Here is an 18,682-nt window from a genome sequence, read left to right on the forward strand (position 1 = left end):
ATTTTATGTTATGTATATTTTACAAGTAAAATTATTTTTAATTTTGAAAAAGAAATAGTAGAGCTAGAATCCAACCCCACATCATCTGACGGCAGTGTCTGCAGTTAATACCCGTCTACAGTCACAGCGCCCATGAACCTTCGAAGGTAATTTGTCACCCTCTCTTGCCAGAGTATGCATGCTGGAGGCCGCGTTCCCCAACCCAAGCAGATGTCAATGGATTCCTTACTTTCCTTACTCGTGCATGCAGAGGACACCGTCTCTCGCCCTCCAGATGGGCTCCGGGAAACCCATTTTCCTGCCTTTGTCTGTCTCGTATGACTGATGCCTCAGTGACCTGCTGCATGGGCCACCCTCGGTCAGGTTCAGCAGAAGTGGCACATCCACTAACACAGGTTTCAGTTGGAGCCTGGTGAACCTCTGACACGCAGCCCTGGTACCTGTCCCATCAGATTCACGGCTTTTTGTTATTTGTGTGCCCATCCGATGCCCTCAGGCCAAGTTCCTCCCAGATCTTCATGTGTATCCATGCCTGCATACCTAATATCTTTTCTACATGGACCAGACTTCTGCATTTTCTTTCTTTTACTTTATACACTTCTTCAATGTTGGGCTTTATCTTGTACTTCCTACAATATGGCCACCATGTTAAAAATGATTGGTGTGACTGCATGACCCGTGTGATCCTGCAATAGGTATAATCAGAAAAATGAGAGATTATAGTCTATTTGTGTATGATCTATCAAAAGGTATAAGTGCATTCTACTGTCAGGTACAACTAATTAGAACAAATGAAATTTAATAATTTTTAAAAAAGGAAGGGAAAAAAATGATAGATGTTTTTCTTTAAGCGATTTATTATGGAAATATTCAAGTCTCATAAGGATAAAGAAAACTATGCTGAATGTCCATTGCTCATCACTTAGCATCAGTCTCTTGCCATTCTTATTATTTAATAAGCATTTAATAAATACTTGAATATTTATTGAATATTATGTGTTAAATAACATTATTAATATGCTTTATTAACTCATATAATAAAAGGGGGAAATACTAGGAAGTTATATTGGCCAAATTATATTGTTATACGGAGTGGGTGTATCAATATGTAACAATGAATCCCATCCTTATGCACAACTATAATGTGCAAATTAGAAATATGGAAAAAATAATATGATAGCATTAAGTGGATATAGTCTAAATATGGAGAATTTCAAATAGAACGTAAGGAAGAACTTCTGGTAGGTATACTCAGTTTCTTAATAGGTGACATTTCTACAAAGCGAGGCCAGACGATGCCTTTTTGAGGTCACTTAAATCTAGAGCCAGGAACGGTGGCCTCATGGGAGCTATGATCCCAGGATGATGTCTCATCATGCAAATTCCCCTGCCAGGCCACATTCAAACCAGCCACCATCACTCAGAGTTGGCCAGGCCTGGCTGGTTCCCAAAGAAGAATTTTGTGCTATTATCAAAAGAATAAATAAAGGACAACAAGGATGAACAGAAACTCCTGACTGATTCTCCCTGGTAGCACCTTCTCGTTTAGGATCCTGTAAACTTCATTTGGCCTACGTAGCTTCAGATACAGCCTTCATTCTTAACAAATCTCTAAAATACAGTCATCCTCTGTGATGTCACCTCCCTGTTCACCCAAGAGAATGAACATGTCCTGAAGAACAAAAATCCATTCCATCCATTTCTGACCCCAATCCAGCAGTTTACATCCCAAGACTAATAAATACTTGTCTATGGACAAGTACTTTCCTTTTTCTTATCTTTTTTTTTCTTTTTCTTTTGGTACTAAGGATTGAACCGAGGGGTGGTTTACCACTGACCCACATCTCCAGACCTTTGCATTTTTATTGGAGACGAGGTCTTGCTAAGTTGCCGAGACTGGTCTCAAACGTGTAATCCTCCTGCCTCGGGTTTAAAAAAAAAAAAAGTTTTTAAAATGTTTTTGGTACTGGGGATTAAACCCAGGAGCACTTAACCACTAAACCACATCCTCAGCCCTTTTTAAATATTTTATTGAGAGACAGGATCTCACTGAGTTGCTTAGGTCCTCACTAAGTTAGTGAGGTTAGCTTTGAACTGGCGATCCTCCTGCCTCAGCCTCCCGAGACACTGGGATTACAGGTACGTGCCACCTCATCCAGCCACAGGCTCTTGACTCTTTAGGATTATGGGTATGTACCGCTGCACCCATCGTAAGTATATTATAGGTTATATTTTGTTATTGACTTATTGATAATATTAAAGGTTTATCGTCTTCATTTTTAACTGTTCTTTTGCAGATGGTGGTCTTGACAATGGGATTCTCTCACAAATTAAGTGATTTTCTGTTTAAAAATCACTCCATGCGAGATCCTAATACGAATGAGTAGAATGAGAAGTTCTACAGCAAAGTGAAGCTTATTCTCACTTTCTTTCCAAGAAAAGTATTTTTGCGGGCTTTGTGTATTTTTAAAAGAACTTATAAACATATTTTAGGGAAAGAAGTTTGAGGAAATTGGATTATTTGAGTAACTATAAAATTTTTCTATTTTCATTTTCCCATGCTATTACTACATTTGTTTTTAGTTCTTAAGGTTTCATAACTTAGATGACTGGTAAGTCAAACATTTAGAGACTGCATTAACTATAAGCCTCCCATTATGATAAATACGCTTTTACCCACCAATTGGAAGGATTGTCCTAATGCCAGTAGAATCTGTTCTTCAGAATCTTCATCTGTTTTTTCTTTTCTTTTCTTTGATTATAGATGTTAACTTTGGAAGTTTTTTCAACTCTTCTGGTTGGAGACATTCTTTGGGAATATTTACTGTATTCTGCCTTCGAGCAACACACCTAAATTCACACCGATCATCCATTATTTTATTCAATATTCAACTCAAAAGAAAAGTGGGTAAAATAATTGAAAAGCCATTCATAAAAAAGGATACCCAAAAAATTAATAGACATAAAAATGGTGCTCAACTTCATTAGCCATCCTGGAAATGCAAATTAAAATCACAATGTTTTATACTACATACCGACTGGGATGGCTAAAATGAAGAAGATGGAAAAACCAGCTGTATCCATTGGTGCATGCCTGTAATCCCAGCAACTCAGAAGGATGATGCAGGAGGATCACAAGTTCAAAGTCAGCCTCAGCAATTTAGTGACACCCTGTCTCAAAATAAAAAGGGCTAGGGATGTGGCTCAGTAGTAAAGTGTCCTTGGGTTAAATGCCAGTACCAAATAAATAAATAAATAAAAATTTAAAAAGCTTTATTGTTTCATCATTTACATATTCAATCCATCTGAATTTGATTTTTGTATTAGTGAGGTAGAAGTAAACATATATATTTTTTTCATCTAAATATCCAGTTGACCCACCATCATTTATTGAAAAGATAATCCTGTCTTTCAGTATGGGGAAAGTGATAACACCCAGAAGTGGAGAAGGTGGGAAAAGATAAGTGTAATATACAAAGTTTACAAGAGACTCACACAGACTCTATAAAAGAACTCTGACAAACTAATAAAAAAAAAAAAACAAAAAAAATGGGCAAATGTGAAAAGACATTGATAAAAGAGGATATCTAAATGGCTAATAAGCATGAAATGGTGCTTAACTTCATTAGTTATCATGGAAGTGCAAATTAAAATCACAGTGAGGTATAGTACATAGCCTCCAGTGTAAGAACCCAGAAAACCACGCCTGACATGGGAATTGACATAAGAGGGTTTATTAAGCAGAGTATCTCCCTGCAGGGTAAGAGAGAAAATGAGAGGAAAAGAGAAAGGGCGTGGGCAAGAGAGAGTGTGAAAAGAGAGGAGGAGAGAGAAAGAAAGTGAGTAGGAGAGAGAAAGCATCAGAAAAGATGGCGGGGGAGCTATCCTTAAGCAGTTGAATTCACCGGGCTAACAGGGAACCAGTAATGGAGAAGGATACTTGTAAACTGACTGGTGAACCAATAGCTAGCTAGGATGTTCACAGACTGACAAGTAATTGGGAGAGGGGAAATGAATGCAGCATAAAGGGCCGGGGAGCAGCTTTATATTATACCCAGGATAGCTAAAAATGAAGATGAAAAATGCCAGGTGTCGGAAAAGACGTGGGACAATCAGCACTTTCACTCACTACTGGTAGAAGTATAAAGAATGACAAGCACTTTGGGAAAACAGTTTGGTAATACATAATACATACTGTAATCAAACCTATGACTCAGAAATTCTACTCCCACTATATATCCCTCAGAGATGCCTGTGGGTGTTCACCTAAAGACATGTGCTAAAATGCCCATAACAGCACAAATTGTCTCAAGCTGGAAACCACCAGATGCTCATTGGCCACTGAGTGGATAAGTCAATGAAAGACCCACCTGTGATAAGAATGAATGATCTGGGCTGGGGAGATAGCTCAGTTGGTGAAGTGCTTTGCCTTGCAAGCACCAGGGCCCAGGGTTCGATCCCCAGTACGGCAAAAAAAAAAAAAAAAAGATCTACAATTAGACAAGCAATCTAGATGAGTTTCACAAAAAATAATATTGTACAAAAGAAGTCAGACATAGAAGAGCACATAGGCAATAGGCAGAGTCTAAGATGGCCCACCAATCACTTTTGCTTCCCGGTTTTTGTGCCTTTATTGGGTATCCTCCCCTTGAGTAAGCGCTGGACCTAGTCACTAACTTCTTCTTCATTTTCTTTCTTTCTTTCTTTCTTTTTTTCGTACCAGGGATTGGAACCTAGGGGCGCTTAACCACTGAATCACATCCTCAACCCTTTTTATATTTTATTTTGAGATAGGGTCATGCTAAGTTACTTAGGGCCTCACTAAATTGCTGAGGCTGACTTTGAACTTGCAGTTCTCCTGCCTCAGCCTCCCAAACTGCTGAGATTACAGGCTAGTGGCTCACTTCTAATGACTAAAGTGTGAAAAAAAGTGATAGAATATCACTTCTTGGGGGCTGGAGTTGTAGCTCAGTGGTAGAGCGCTTGCCTTGCATATGTGAGGAACTGGGTTCAATTCTCAGCACCACAAATAGATAAATAAAATTTAAAAATCCATTGACAACTAAAATATATAAAAAAAATCACTTCTGAGGTGAGGCTACAAATAGACTGGCTTACATCTTGGGTGCTCTCTGTCTCTCACACTCTCATTTGCTCACTCTGAAGGAAGTCCATTGCCATATGTGAGCTGCCCAGTGAAGAGGGCCAAGTGACAAGGAATGAAGGACGTCTCCAAGAACTGATCTGTGACAATGCGAATCTTGTCTGTAATCTGCCAGGTGGACACCAGACGTTGCTCTTCCACCAGCTGTGTGCTCGGATGAGGCCAAGGTCATACCTAACAGTCCACCTACAAATTCACCAGACACCTGGGCCAGACCATGAGCCAAGCTATGTTTGATTCTTGACTCACAGAAACAGACATAATAAGTATTTTTGTTTAAGCTGCGGCATTTTGGGTTAATTTGTTATATAGAAATAGATAACAAATATGCCGCATGACTCCATTTGACAAGAAAATACAAATAGGCAAAACTAATCTATAGCACTGGAAGTAAGGATGTAGTTGCCCTTAAGAGGAGTTAACAACTAGAAGGGAGAAGGAGCGGGGATTTTAGGGTGCTAATAACATTGCACTTATTGTTCGGGCTGCTGGATGCACAAGTTTATGAAAATCCATTAATATGTATATTTAGGATATGCACACTTTTCTGTGTATGTACCGGGTAATTAATTTTAATGTTGACTTCACTGGACCATTGAGTGACCAGCTATTTGGCTAAATGTTATTTCTGAGTTTATCTGTGAAGGTGTTCCTAGATGAGATAAACATTTGAATCAATGGACTGAATCAAGCGAATTGTTCTTCCTAATGGGGGTGGGCCTCAGGCAATCTGTTGAAGGCCTACATAGAATAAGAGGTTCAATAGGAGAATTCTGCTCTCCGCCTGGTTGTCTTTGAGCTAGGACATTGATCTTCTCCTGTCTGCAGACTTGGATCCTGCTGATTAAAACTTGTACTGTCAGTGTTCCTGGGTCTGGGCTTCTCAAACTTCATAACTGCATGAACTGATTCCTTATAATTAATTTCTTTACACACAAACACACACAATTTTACTAGCCTGCTTTTCTGGAGAACTCTAATATGATTTATTTCAATTAATAATTCTAAATTAATTGCTCAAGTAAATAAGTGAATGGAAAATTTCACCAGTAATCAAGATATACGTTAAAAATGCCAATCAAATGGAAATTATAATCTGAAAGAACAAGGACCAAAATTAAGCTTATAATAGATAGGGTTAACAGTAGAATAAACACCAAAGAGAGGTCAATGGAAAACAGGTGCAGATGGAAGAATGGAGAGAGAGAAAATACCGAAAATACAGGAAATAGTTTATGAGATACATTATAAATGTTAAAGATTATGAACCTGGGGGTTTTAGAACAAGAGGAAAGAAAGAATGAACCCTAACCTGGATATATACAAGGAAGGTCATACCTAGGCACATTAAAGATGATAAACATGAGACAAATGTTAAAAGTAACTAGAGAAAATAAAAACACTATTTTCAAAAACATTATCAAATTGACGGCTGAGTTTTTGATAGAAAGGATAGATGCCAGAGGGAAATGAAATATTTCTGATGAACCGGAAGAAAATTACCAATCTTGGACTCCATGTCCAGTGGAAATTGGCTTCAGAAACAAAGGTGAAAGGAAGAAATGTTTAAATAGGCAATACCTATGTGTCCCTGCTCTAGAAGAAATACTAAAGAGAGTTCTCAAGCTTGAGAAAAAATAATTCCAGAGTCAGGGGAGGAAATTGGGGGAGGAATAAAGAGTAACAAAAAGTGTAACATGTATAGATGAATCTAAGTAAATGCTGGCTGCATAAAACAAAGATAATCATGATTAGTGAGTTTTATACACACATAGAATCAAAATCTATAAAACAATATCACAAAACAGGGGTAGGGAACTTTACAAGAGGCAAACCCCAAAACGAAGATCTGAGCTCAATCAATTTATTCCAGAAGCTAACCGGGGTAATTCAGTATTGGACTGAGGAAGCAAGAAAGGGAAGGGAAAATAAAACGTGCACGGGATTGAGGGTGTAGCTCGGTGGTAAAGAGCTTGCCTAGCATGGGCAGGGCCCCGAGTTCAACCCCCAGCACTGCATATAAAAGAAAGAAAGAAAAGAAAAAAATGTGTACAATTCAGCAAATGATCACTATGACTCACTGGGACTCTGGGAGCCAGAGTACAATATGCATCTCAAAGTTAATCCCACCTGAAGGGGATAGAAACTGGAATATTTACTCAGGAACTGTGGTCACTAATTGGTTGAACGCTCAAGGAGTTTTTAATTTTCCAGATCTTCCAGTTTGCTCTACACTCATCATCCAAAGAGGCTCTCAGGTAGAGTTGAGTCACAGATATGGAAGCTATAAATTGAGCCAATGGGCATGGGGATGTGAAGTGCTAATGGTCATAGGTGGAACATGGAAGCCTCTACTACAAGAAAAGAGGGAGTAGTTAAAATAGCCTAAATTTATTTATAATTATCCAGGAAGAATTAAGTGTGCAAATTCATATGAAATCTAATAAATGAGGATGCCTAGTGTAATCATTTAAAGAGTAAAATAGTATATGACTAGTTAGAGGGACGAAATAGATTGATAAAAATAATTTGATTAATCAAAACAAAGGTAAGAAAGTTGAAAAAAAGAAGAATGGAAGAATGGTGGATCTAAATCTTGATATGTATCACTGACTGCACTAATGTAAAAAGTTCAAATATTCCAATTAAAAGACAATTAGCAAGTTGAATAATAAAACACAACCCAATTAAACACTGCTTATAATGGTTACACCTTAAATACACAGATAAAGAAAAACTGAAAATAGAAATAAGGAAAATAAAGATGCTACCAACATTAACCAAAGTGGGAGTAGTTATATTAAAATCAGACTAGATGTTAAGATAGGAAGCACAAAAGCAGGAAAGACTGGAACTAAAGAGGTATGATGAGAAAAAAGAGAAGATATGACAGTTATTAATTTGTATGCATCTAATAACAGCCTCAAAATGTATAAAGCAAATATACAGAAGAAGAGGAGGAACAATGTCACATTCACAGAGACATGTTAACATATCTCCAGATAACTAATTAAACACACAAAATCAGTGAGAATATGTGAGTAAACAAGAAAAACAAATCTAAAGAATCTTTATAAAATATTGCTCTCAATATCTTCAGAACACACAAGTCCTGTAGTAATTCGCCAAAATAGCCATATCCAAAAGAGAGTCTGAACAAAGTTTAAAGGACTGAAAAAAGACAAAATATGTTTGCTTGTTATAATGGAATTAAACTAGAAATCAATACTAGAAAGAGATCCAAAAAATTCCCAAGTGTTGTAAATTTTAAAATCTAATGAATCAAAGAAGAAATCACAATGAAACTAGGAGAATATTCTTAATCAAATGATACTAGAAGATGACATAACAAAATGATGGGATGCAGATAAAACTTATTTTTATTAAAAAAACTCTTCTTTTCATAGAAGGCTGGAAATCAATGATGTAACTATCCATCTCAAAAGTTAGTATTTTAGTCAGCTTGCTGCTGTGACTAAATGATCCAATCAGTACAACTGTAAAGGAGGAAAGGTTTATTTGAGGGCTCACAGTTTCCGAGGTCTTAGTTCATAGAAGCCCGGCTCCATTCCTCGGGGCTTAGGTGAGGCTGAACATCATGGCGGGAGAGGGTGGTGGAGGGAAGCAGCTTAGGTCATGGTGATCAGAAAGAAGAAAGAGAGATTCCACTCTCCAGATACAAATATGTACCCCAAGCCACCCGCCAATTCCCACCTCCTCTAGCCACACCCCACCTGCCTCCAGTTACCACTCGGTTAATCCCATCAGGAAGTAATTCACTGATTAGGTTAAGACTCTCAAAACCCAATCATTTCTCCTCTAAACCTTCCTACATTGGCTTACATGTGAGCTTTTGGGGGACACCTCACATCCAAACCATAAGGGTTAGAAAAAGAACCACAATTAAGAAACCCAAAGCATGTGAAAGGAAGGCTATTGTATAGAATAGAAATCAGTGAAATTAAAAGCAAATGAGCATTAAAGAAGTGAAGAAAAAAATTAGTTCTTTGAGACAAATAGGAGTGGAAGAAAATCACAAATTATCAGCAAGAAACCAACAAAGAGAATTTCACAGCAATAAATCAGAAGATAAAAAGATGTCATTAGCAAGGACTTTTTATGCTAAAGGAGTTGGAAATTTAGATTTCCAACCAACTAAAAATGAAAAACAAAAGTGAATAGAAAAACCTGAATAATCTTATGACTATTTAAATTGAATCCATGATCAAACACATTCCCAGAAAGAACACTCTAAGTCTAGATAGATCATTGGTGAATTTTATTAAACTTTCAAGGATAATAAACACTGTTTTCCCAGAGACTACTAAGAGAAGGAACACTTCTCAACTTACTGCATGAGGACAGAATAACCTTTATCTCTTCCCCCACAAAAGTTAGTTTAGTATTTTAAATAAATTAGCATTTTTCACAATAACCGAATAAAGGGGGAAATCATGTAGCCATATCAACAGATGTAGAGGAATCATGTAATAAAATTCGACAACCATTCATAGTAAAAATTCCTAGCAAACTAAAAACAAATGTAAACTTCCTTTTGTAGGGTACCTAAAAAGGCCTACAGAAAATAGGTAAAATAATAAAATTCTGTCAGAAATTGGGAATAAGAAAAGTATATTGGTTATCACCACTTCTATTCAACATGGTACTAATGGACTGAGGCAACACAATAAGAAAAGAAAAGGTATAAGGATCGACAAGGAAGAAATAAAACTGCTATTATTTACAAATAACATGACTGTGTACTAGGATACCCAAAGAATCCTAGACAAACCATTGGGATGAGTAAGTAAGTTCAGCAGGGTTACTCATAGTCAACGAACAAAAATTCATTATATTTCTATGTGTCGGCAGCAATTAGAAAATGAAGATTTAGAAGGGAAGTATCATTTATAATGTGTATGACAGCAAATAACTAGATATAAATTAAATGAAATATTTGCAGGTCCTCCACAGTGACAAGAAAGCCTTTACTGAGATATACTAAAGAAGACCTAAATAAATATAAAGGCCTAGAGTGTGTGAGGCCCTGGGTTCAATCCCTAGCACCGTAAGATGAGAGGAGATGAGATAAGGTAAAATAAAATAAGAGTAAGGATATGCCCATGTTTATGAATTGGAAAACTTAATTTTGTAAATATTCTTTTCTCACCACATTCATTGCAACCTGAATAAAAATCCCAGTATATTTTTATTTAGGGTATTCGTCAAGCTGATTATAAATTTATACAATGTAAAGGGCCCAAACGAGCAGAGACAACCTTGAAGGATGGATTTGGAGGACTTGCACTTCCAGCTATTAAGCCTGATTAATAAATAGTGTGAAAATAATCCAGCAGAGTTTTATTGGTACTTGACTACTGAGACCAGTGGAAACAAGAGTCTGGAAATAAATGCTTACACACGTGGGTCCTTAACTTACAGCAACAGTGACAAATGTAGAGCATTAAGGAAAGAATGGCTTATTGAATAAATGGTGCGAAGGTAAATGGATATCTTTATGGGAAAAAATAAAAAGAACCCAGATCACTACTTTATATTGCGACTTAAAATCAATTCCTGTCATAACCATGATCTAAGTGTGACAGGTCACAACAAAGCTTGTGGAAAAAAATGCAGGAAGAGATCTACATTACTGGGGCTGGGGGCAGGCGGAATTTTCTTAAACAGATTACAAAATACAAAATATTTAAAAGAAAAAGATGGATAAATTGGATTATATTAAAATTAGGACTTTTTCTCATCAAAAGACACTATTCAAAAAGTAATAAGTTTACCAATTAGGACAAATTTAAAAAAAAAAAAAATAAGGCACCAGGTGTGGTGGCACACACCTGTAGTCCTAGTGACTCCAGAGACTGAGGCAGGAAGAACACAAGTTCAAGGCCAACCTTAGCAACTTAGCAAGGACCTAAGCAACTTAGTGAGACCCTGTCAAAAAAAAAAAAAAAAAAAAAAAAACCAAAAAGGGCTGGGAGTACAGCTTGCCTAGGATAAATCTCCAGTATCAAAAAAAAAAAAAAAAAAAAAAAAATAGATAAAAATAAAAAAGCAGTCACACAGTGGAGGAAGGTATTTGCTGCCATATGTATAGTAAAATTCTTGTGTCCGGAGCACACTATATAAAGGATTCCTGTAGCCAGGAGCAGTGGCACAAGTCTGTAATTCCAACTGCTCAGGAGGCTGAGGCAGGAGGATCACAAGTTTGAGACCAACCTCTGCAATTTAGTGAGATTTTGTCTCAAAATAAAAAATAAAAAGCTCTAGAAAATAAATAAAAAGAAGCTTGGTGGTAGAAAGCCCCTGGGTTCCATCCCAGTACCCCAAAACAAACAAAAGAACTACTGTAAATCAACAAAAATGTTCTGATAGAAAACGATTTGAAAGGCAACTCAACAAAGCTGACCATTCAGATGGTCCATAAACATAGAGAAAATGGCTCTATTTGATTGATTACTGAGGAAATACAAAATATTAAAGCAATGAAATACCACTTCTTACCTCCACCATTCTGGCTAAAATCAAAATGACTGAAAACTTGGGTGAAGGTGTGGGTGTATTAGTTTGAGAAGCCATAATAAAGTGTCATACTACGGAACCACAGGTCTGCTGGCTTAAAGACAGACATTTACTTCACATCTCTGGAAGCTGGAAGTGTAACATCAAGTGTCAACAAGGTTGGTCCCTCCTGAAGCCTCCCTCTGTGGCTTCTAGTGACTGTCATCTGAGGTCTTCTCTGTGTGTGTGTCTGTGTCCTGATCTCCCCTTCTTACAAGTCATATTGGAGTATGGCCTATCCCGATGACCTCATTTAAACTTAATTATCCCTTCAAAGACCTCATCTCCAAATACAGTCACTTGAGGTGAGGACTTGACTATATGAATTTTGAGTAGGACACAATTCAATGCAGAACACAGGACAGCTGGACTTCTCGTATACTTTGTGAACTGATAGAATCACTTGGAGAAATGGTTGGGTAACACAAGCTGAATGTGGACCCCTTCCCAGGCACAGTGTGCACTGGAAATGAAGCCACGTGCACGTCAAAAGACATGCCTAGGGCTATCCATGGAGGTATTTATAAGAACCCCAAGGTGGAAAAACCCAACTGTCCAAAATAGGTAAATGGGTAATTGAATTTTGGCATATTCATGCAATAGATGTCTATACAGTAATAAAAATTAACTATCTTTTGCCACTCCCAATATGGGTGAATCTCTTGAACATGTTAAGTGGAAGGAGCCAATGAGTATAGTCTGTACCTTTATCAGAAAGGCATTTACATCAAGTTCAAAAATAGGCAAACTGACTTAGTGTTTGAGGAGGAAGTAGAGTAGTAACTGGGGTCCAGGAGGCAGGAGAGGACTCATGCTCCTGGATCTGGGTGCTCACCTGTGACATTTCAGAGTTGTGCACTTAAAATGTTGTGCAATTTTCCTTAGTGTATTTGTTCATTAAAGAAAAAGTAAAGCACCTTAAACCAGTGTGATACTGATTTGTAACTGATTGAAAAACAAGTGAACTCCTTTTTAAGGACAATTCAAATGTCCTTGTTGTCTGGGGGCTGAGAGGTCGAATCAGCTGTATCCTCCCCAAACAGCTGACAGCCTTTCTACTTCAGAAAGAGTTTGGAAAACTTTCCCCACCAAAGACTAGGCTTTCCATGGTCAAAGGAGTATTAAGTGAACTATTGCTAGAAAGAAGAGCCTAGCTAAGAGACCATCTTGGGTTATGAGTGATGACCTCTGCATAGTCAAAAATCTGTATATAATGTGTTATAATGTGGTGTGTGTGTGTGTGTGTGTGTGTGTGTGTGTGTGTGTGTGTGTGTGTGTTGGTACTAGGGATTGAAGTCAGGGGTGCTTAACCACTGAGCCATATCCTCAGCCCTTTTTTGTATTTTATTTAAAGACAGGATCTTGCTGAATTGCCAAGGGCCTTGCTAAATTGCTAAGGCTGGCTTTGAACTCATGATCCTCCTGCCTCAACCTCCTGAGTCGCTGGGATTACAGGCACATGTCACTGTTCCTGGCATGTGTATAACTTTTGACTCAGAACAACAGCTGTAAGAGGTGACCACAACATTATTGCAGTAGGTACTATTGTTAATTTTATGCAGTTTTTTTTTAAGTACTGGAGATTGAACCCAGAGGTGCTTTACCACGAAGCTACGTCCCCAGCCATTTATTTATTTATTTATTTATTTACTTACTTACTTACTTATTATTTTGAGACAAGATTGAAGTTGCCGAGAGTCTTGCTAAGTTTCTGAGGCTGGCCTCAAACTTGCAACCCTCCTGTCTCAGCCTCTGGAGTTGCTGGGATGGCAGGAATGCCCAACCAGCTGCAGTAATGATCTCATATTGCATCTTTATGTTTATTTACATTTCGGGTTTGTCACATTATGTTACATTTGTTACACTGGCTCCATGCTCTGTTTGTAAGCACTTTTGTGCATAAGTTTTGGTAAATTTCAACTTTTCATAATATTTGCATTTATTTTATGGTGGCAAATGATAAAACACTCTTACATAGGTTTTATGCATTCATGTCATAGCTCATTTTTTCTTCATATCTTCAATATTTGTAGAGTACACAGTTTGTGTTTTTTGTCAGAAATATCAAAAAAAAAAAAAAATCCAGGTTTAAGTGAATTCTAACCCGTGCTGTTGAACTGACTGTTTTTTTCTTTTTTTATTCTGAAATTGAGAAGAAAGATTCAGGAGAGAAAACAACCTGGGTAAACAAGACAAGAATAGACCTGACATAAGCACCCAGATGTGGTCGTGATCCCTAAGGAATCCAAAACTAATTTTTAGCATAGAACCCCCTTAAGGATGTACTTTCTTTATTCCCAATTGATTATTTAGCTGAATCTGGGTATTGGATGTCCCAAAGCTAGCCGAGTTCACAGTGGCTGTGCCCAAACCTCTCTCTTCTCTCTATTCCCGGTTACCATAGAAACCAGTAATCAAAAACAACCCTTACCCTCCTCTTCCTTATCCCAGGGGGCAGAACTGAGCACTCCACACTGCAGCTTTGGATGTAACAGGGAGAGAAAAAAATTTAAAAAGATCCAACTAGAGATTTACCCTTGGACTTGTTAACAGGATTTGGCATCTGCGTACCTCATGTGATTCTGGGAGAATACTGTATCAAAAACAGCTTTTTTTTTTTATGACAATTCCAAATTTATGAATATCCCAGTAATTGAAGGTGGGGATTTCCTTCTGGGCTGGTGCCTCCTTGGCCCAGTGCCGTGACCCTTTTGCTCTTCCATCTAAGGAGAGTGACCTCCTGGCAGGTCTCACAGGAGTTGTTGGAAGTAGGTGTGGCCATTGCTAAACTCATGTACAAGAGAACACACTCTATTCCCGGGTGTTTCTCTCTTGCTCTTGTTTGGACACATTTTGGATTGACAGGCCCTTTAAAAAAAATAATTAAGTATGTAGCTTGGGCAAGTTTTACTTAAATTTCAAATAAAATAATCTTCCTGTGAGAACAACTTTTTTATTAAGAAAAAGGAACTGACTTTTTGCCTTAGTAGGAGACTGCCTGCCTGCCTCTCTGAATACATATCCCATAATATAATCCTTGAAAAGAAGACAGAAAGGAGGGGAGGAGACATTAGCCCCCCAAATGACTGTGATCATATCTACAAGAGCCAGCACTAAGAGGAAAAACGAACTTGGCAGTTTTCAGAGTGATGCAACACCTACAGAAAAAGCTGTTTTAGAGATGGGTGTGGCGGTGCACACCTGTAAATCAGTGGCTCAGGAGTCTGAGGCAGGAGGATCACAAGTTCAAGGCCAGGCTCAGCAACTTAGCAAGACTCTGTCTCAGAATAAAAATAAAATGGGCAAGGGATATAGCTTAATGGAATAGAGTCCCTGAGCTCAATCCCCAGAACTTTGGCAGGGGGTTAGGGGAGCACTGTTTTAGATATTCTGAGCTTGTGGCATATTTTGGGACTTTGATTCTCTTAATTGACTTTTCTAAATCTTTTTTTCTCATGTGGCCCTAGCCTGCCCTGACCATTCTATTTATTTATTTAAGGCTGGAATCTCTGTTTTGTTACCTGGTACATATTAAACACTCAGGACCATAACTTGCACATAATGAGCACTCAAAAAATACCTGTTGAGAACTTGAAAACTCAGGACCTTAATTAACCAAGTACCAAGACTTTTAATCTTTTTTTTTTTTTTTTTTTTTTTTGCTACAAATTACATGAAAAATCTTTGATCAAAAAGTCTTTTCTGTTGTAAACTGGCGTGGTGGTGCACACCCGTAATCCCAGTGGTTGAAGAAGATGAGGCAGGAGGATCCAGAGTTCAAACCCAGCCTCAGCAGTTTATTGAGGACCTAAGCAACTCAGCAAGACCCTGTCTCTAAATAAAAATATAAAAAGGGCTGGGGATATGACTCAGTGGTTAAGTGCCCCTGGATTCAATCCCCAGTACCAAACAAACAAACAAAAAAAGTCTTTACTGTTATCCAAAAGGATATTATAATGAATTATCCAGACACTGGATTAGCTATCCATTTTCAGAATATCATTTAGGACAATTTATTAATAGTGTTAATCTTCTAATATTAGGGTATAAAATCCTGGAATTTAAAAAAAATTGCTTATCATACATACATGTTCTAGCAAATTTGGGGTTAACCAAAGATTCTCTGACTCACATTTGTCTTTAATCATGGCATGAAGCGTCTGCTTGAGGAACATCATATGAAAAAGTCCATGTCCAATTACAATTATTAAACGGTGTCTCGGATGCCTGTTATGTGCCAGACACTTTGCCTACCTTATCTCTAATTTTCCCAATCATGCCTCAAGGTAAGCATGTTATCTTCTGCATCTGCCAATGAAGAAACCAAGGACCAAAGAGGAGAAATAACCAGCCCAAGGTCACGCAGATCTCAGATGAGAGAGAACTTGAGTTTGCTTCCCTCCAGGCCTTCTCCCCAGACACTCTGTGCTACTTTTCCAGAAAATCGTGCAACATGATTTCACATATGTCATTGGTTTCGTATTCTTGGTCAACACATATGTTTTGAGTAATTCTTATGTTCCTAGCACCATGCAGACTTCCTTAGAGATCACCGTAGGAAGCTCGATGGCTCGCTGGGAGGTACTCGTGAACCCTGGGCAGACTATGTGATGTGACAAGTGGGTGGGGTCTGTAGCTGCGGAAGCCATGGAAGCTCTGAAGAGGGAGGTCTTTGGGCAGGTCTCCTGAGCCTAATCCCAGGGTGCCCCTTTGCCTTCTCAACCAGTCTGGGGCCACTGATTGGGTTTGGTTGCTCAACTTCTGTGTCCCCTCACAGTGGCACCTCTACACTCATGAGCAGTGACCTTTCCCCTGCTGTGGAGCCTCAGCAGAGGGTTAACTCCAGGTCACTGCCTCCCACCATGCCCCACCACCTCCTAGCTTCTGTGGAAGTTGTAGAGACAAATCCTTCATCTCTTGGATGCTAGGGGTAGAGAAAGACATGGGACCCAAGTTCAGTCAATTGCAGGCTGTCTTAGTCTGTTTTCTATTGCTGTAATAGAATACCCGAGAGTGGACAATTTATAAAAGAAAGAGGTTTATCTATGTCATAGTTCTGGAGACTGGGACATTCAAAATTGGACAGCCATATCCTTTGAGGGCCTATGCTGCATCTTAATCTGGATTCACAGGGTGAGAGCACGCTGTAAGAGTGCTAAGCAGCCATGTGTTGAAGAGTGAGAGAAGGGGGTCAGTCTCCTTTTGTAACAACCAGCTGTTGAGATAACTAACTCTTTCAGGGGATGACCTACATGAATTCCTTCATAAGGGTGGAGCCCCCATATCCTAATTATCTCTTAAATGTCCTACCAGGTCTCAATACATTTACCTCAATACATTTACCCAAGACATGAATTTGGGGGGCACAAACCAACCTACTGCCAGTACCTTGGATCTTGAGCAAATGATACAGAAGGGCAGAGCATCTCTAGGGAGAAATGACTTGGGGGTCAGGGGAGAGGCCAACCCTGAAGCATTCACATCTTGTTTGTCCTATTCCTGAATGACAGAGGCCAAGGTCCTTGAGAATAGAATCATGATCCAGCTTCCATCAAACCTGTGAGCCCATGATAGCTCCCTATAAACCCTTTTGTAGGCCATAGAACCTTAAAGCTATTATCCTGTGTTACTTGGAAGTGTCTTTATTCTGAACTTATTGTTGATGGATATCATTTGTGAACAAAAATGTTTAGGGACAATTATGGAATCAGAAAGTGAAATTTGCTTTTAGCTAACCGTTGATCAGTTATTCTGACACTTTGCACACGCCAAAGGCAGTCTGAATCTTGTTTAACCAAGCTGGGAAATGTCAATGTCATCTTCATTCCCCTGTCGCTACCTGAAGCTCAGTAATCACAAGAGAAGCCACAAGGAGGAGAGAGAGAAAGCCTGAAGCTCAGTAATCACAAGAGAAGCCACAAGGAGGAGAGAGAGAAAGCCCTTTGATTTGCCACGGGGGACCCCGGGTCCTCCAGGCTGGACTGGGGTTCTGGCTGAGGCATCAGGGAGGGTGATGGCAGGGCCCAGGGCACCGTGTTGGGTTTGATCTGTGGGACAGATACAGGGAGAGGCTTTCCTGCATTTTGGCCCAGTACACAAGATCTTATCTGCAAAACCATAGCACTGTGCCTGGTCCTGAAACCATGACAGAATTAAGCCTGCCATGACCCAGTTACTGGTAAATGCAGTGTAGCTCCACATTGCTATTTACCTTCCACGGTGCATGTGCTAATTCTCTGACTATATTTTCAGAGCACATCTGCCCCTTTAAACTGTCTGCATCCATAGTCACAGTGTGGAACAGTAACTTGAATTCATCAAAGCCAATTACTCCAGCTCCTTTTTTCAACTTGCAGTTTTTCATTTTAAGTTGTCATGGGAAAATAACTCTTAATAAATCCCTTTAAGCACAGGGAACTAAGGCAATTACTGACATTTTAAGAATTATTGAAACATTTTAAAGTTTTTTGATTAATGTTCTAAAGGACATAAGTAATCCTTTTTTTCTTTTTCTTTTCTTTTTTTCTTTTTTTTTGGGAAGCGCTCCAATTAATTTCAAGGACAGACATCAGGCACACAGACGGTTCAAATCTAATTAATTATCTGGCTGTGCCCACAACAGTCACACCTTCAAAACATTCGAGGTTGTAGCTAGTCATCTGAGATTCTCCCACACTGAAATAATTGCACACACCCTTTGGGTCAATGACAGATATGTACAGGGTGAATTGTAACACCTGAAGAGGGGAATCAAGTTTTGTTTCTTTGTTAGTGACTCATTAATTTAATCATGCACTAAACATTCAATATCTGATGTAAAACATTTGAAATCCTGAGGTGGTACCTTGAAGAGAAACACACAGTTTGAGTTAGTCAATCGCTTTAGTATTTTTTATGATAAATTGCATTAAAATCCCATAGCTGCAAAAAGTAATGGTGGAA

Source organism: Sciurus carolinensis, chromosome 16 (assembly GCF_902686445.1).
Source record: "Sciurus carolinensis chromosome 16, mSciCar1.2, whole genome shotgun sequence".
NCBI classification, from domain to species: Eukaryota; Metazoa; Chordata; class Mammalia; order Rodentia; family Sciuridae; genus Sciurus; species Sciurus carolinensis.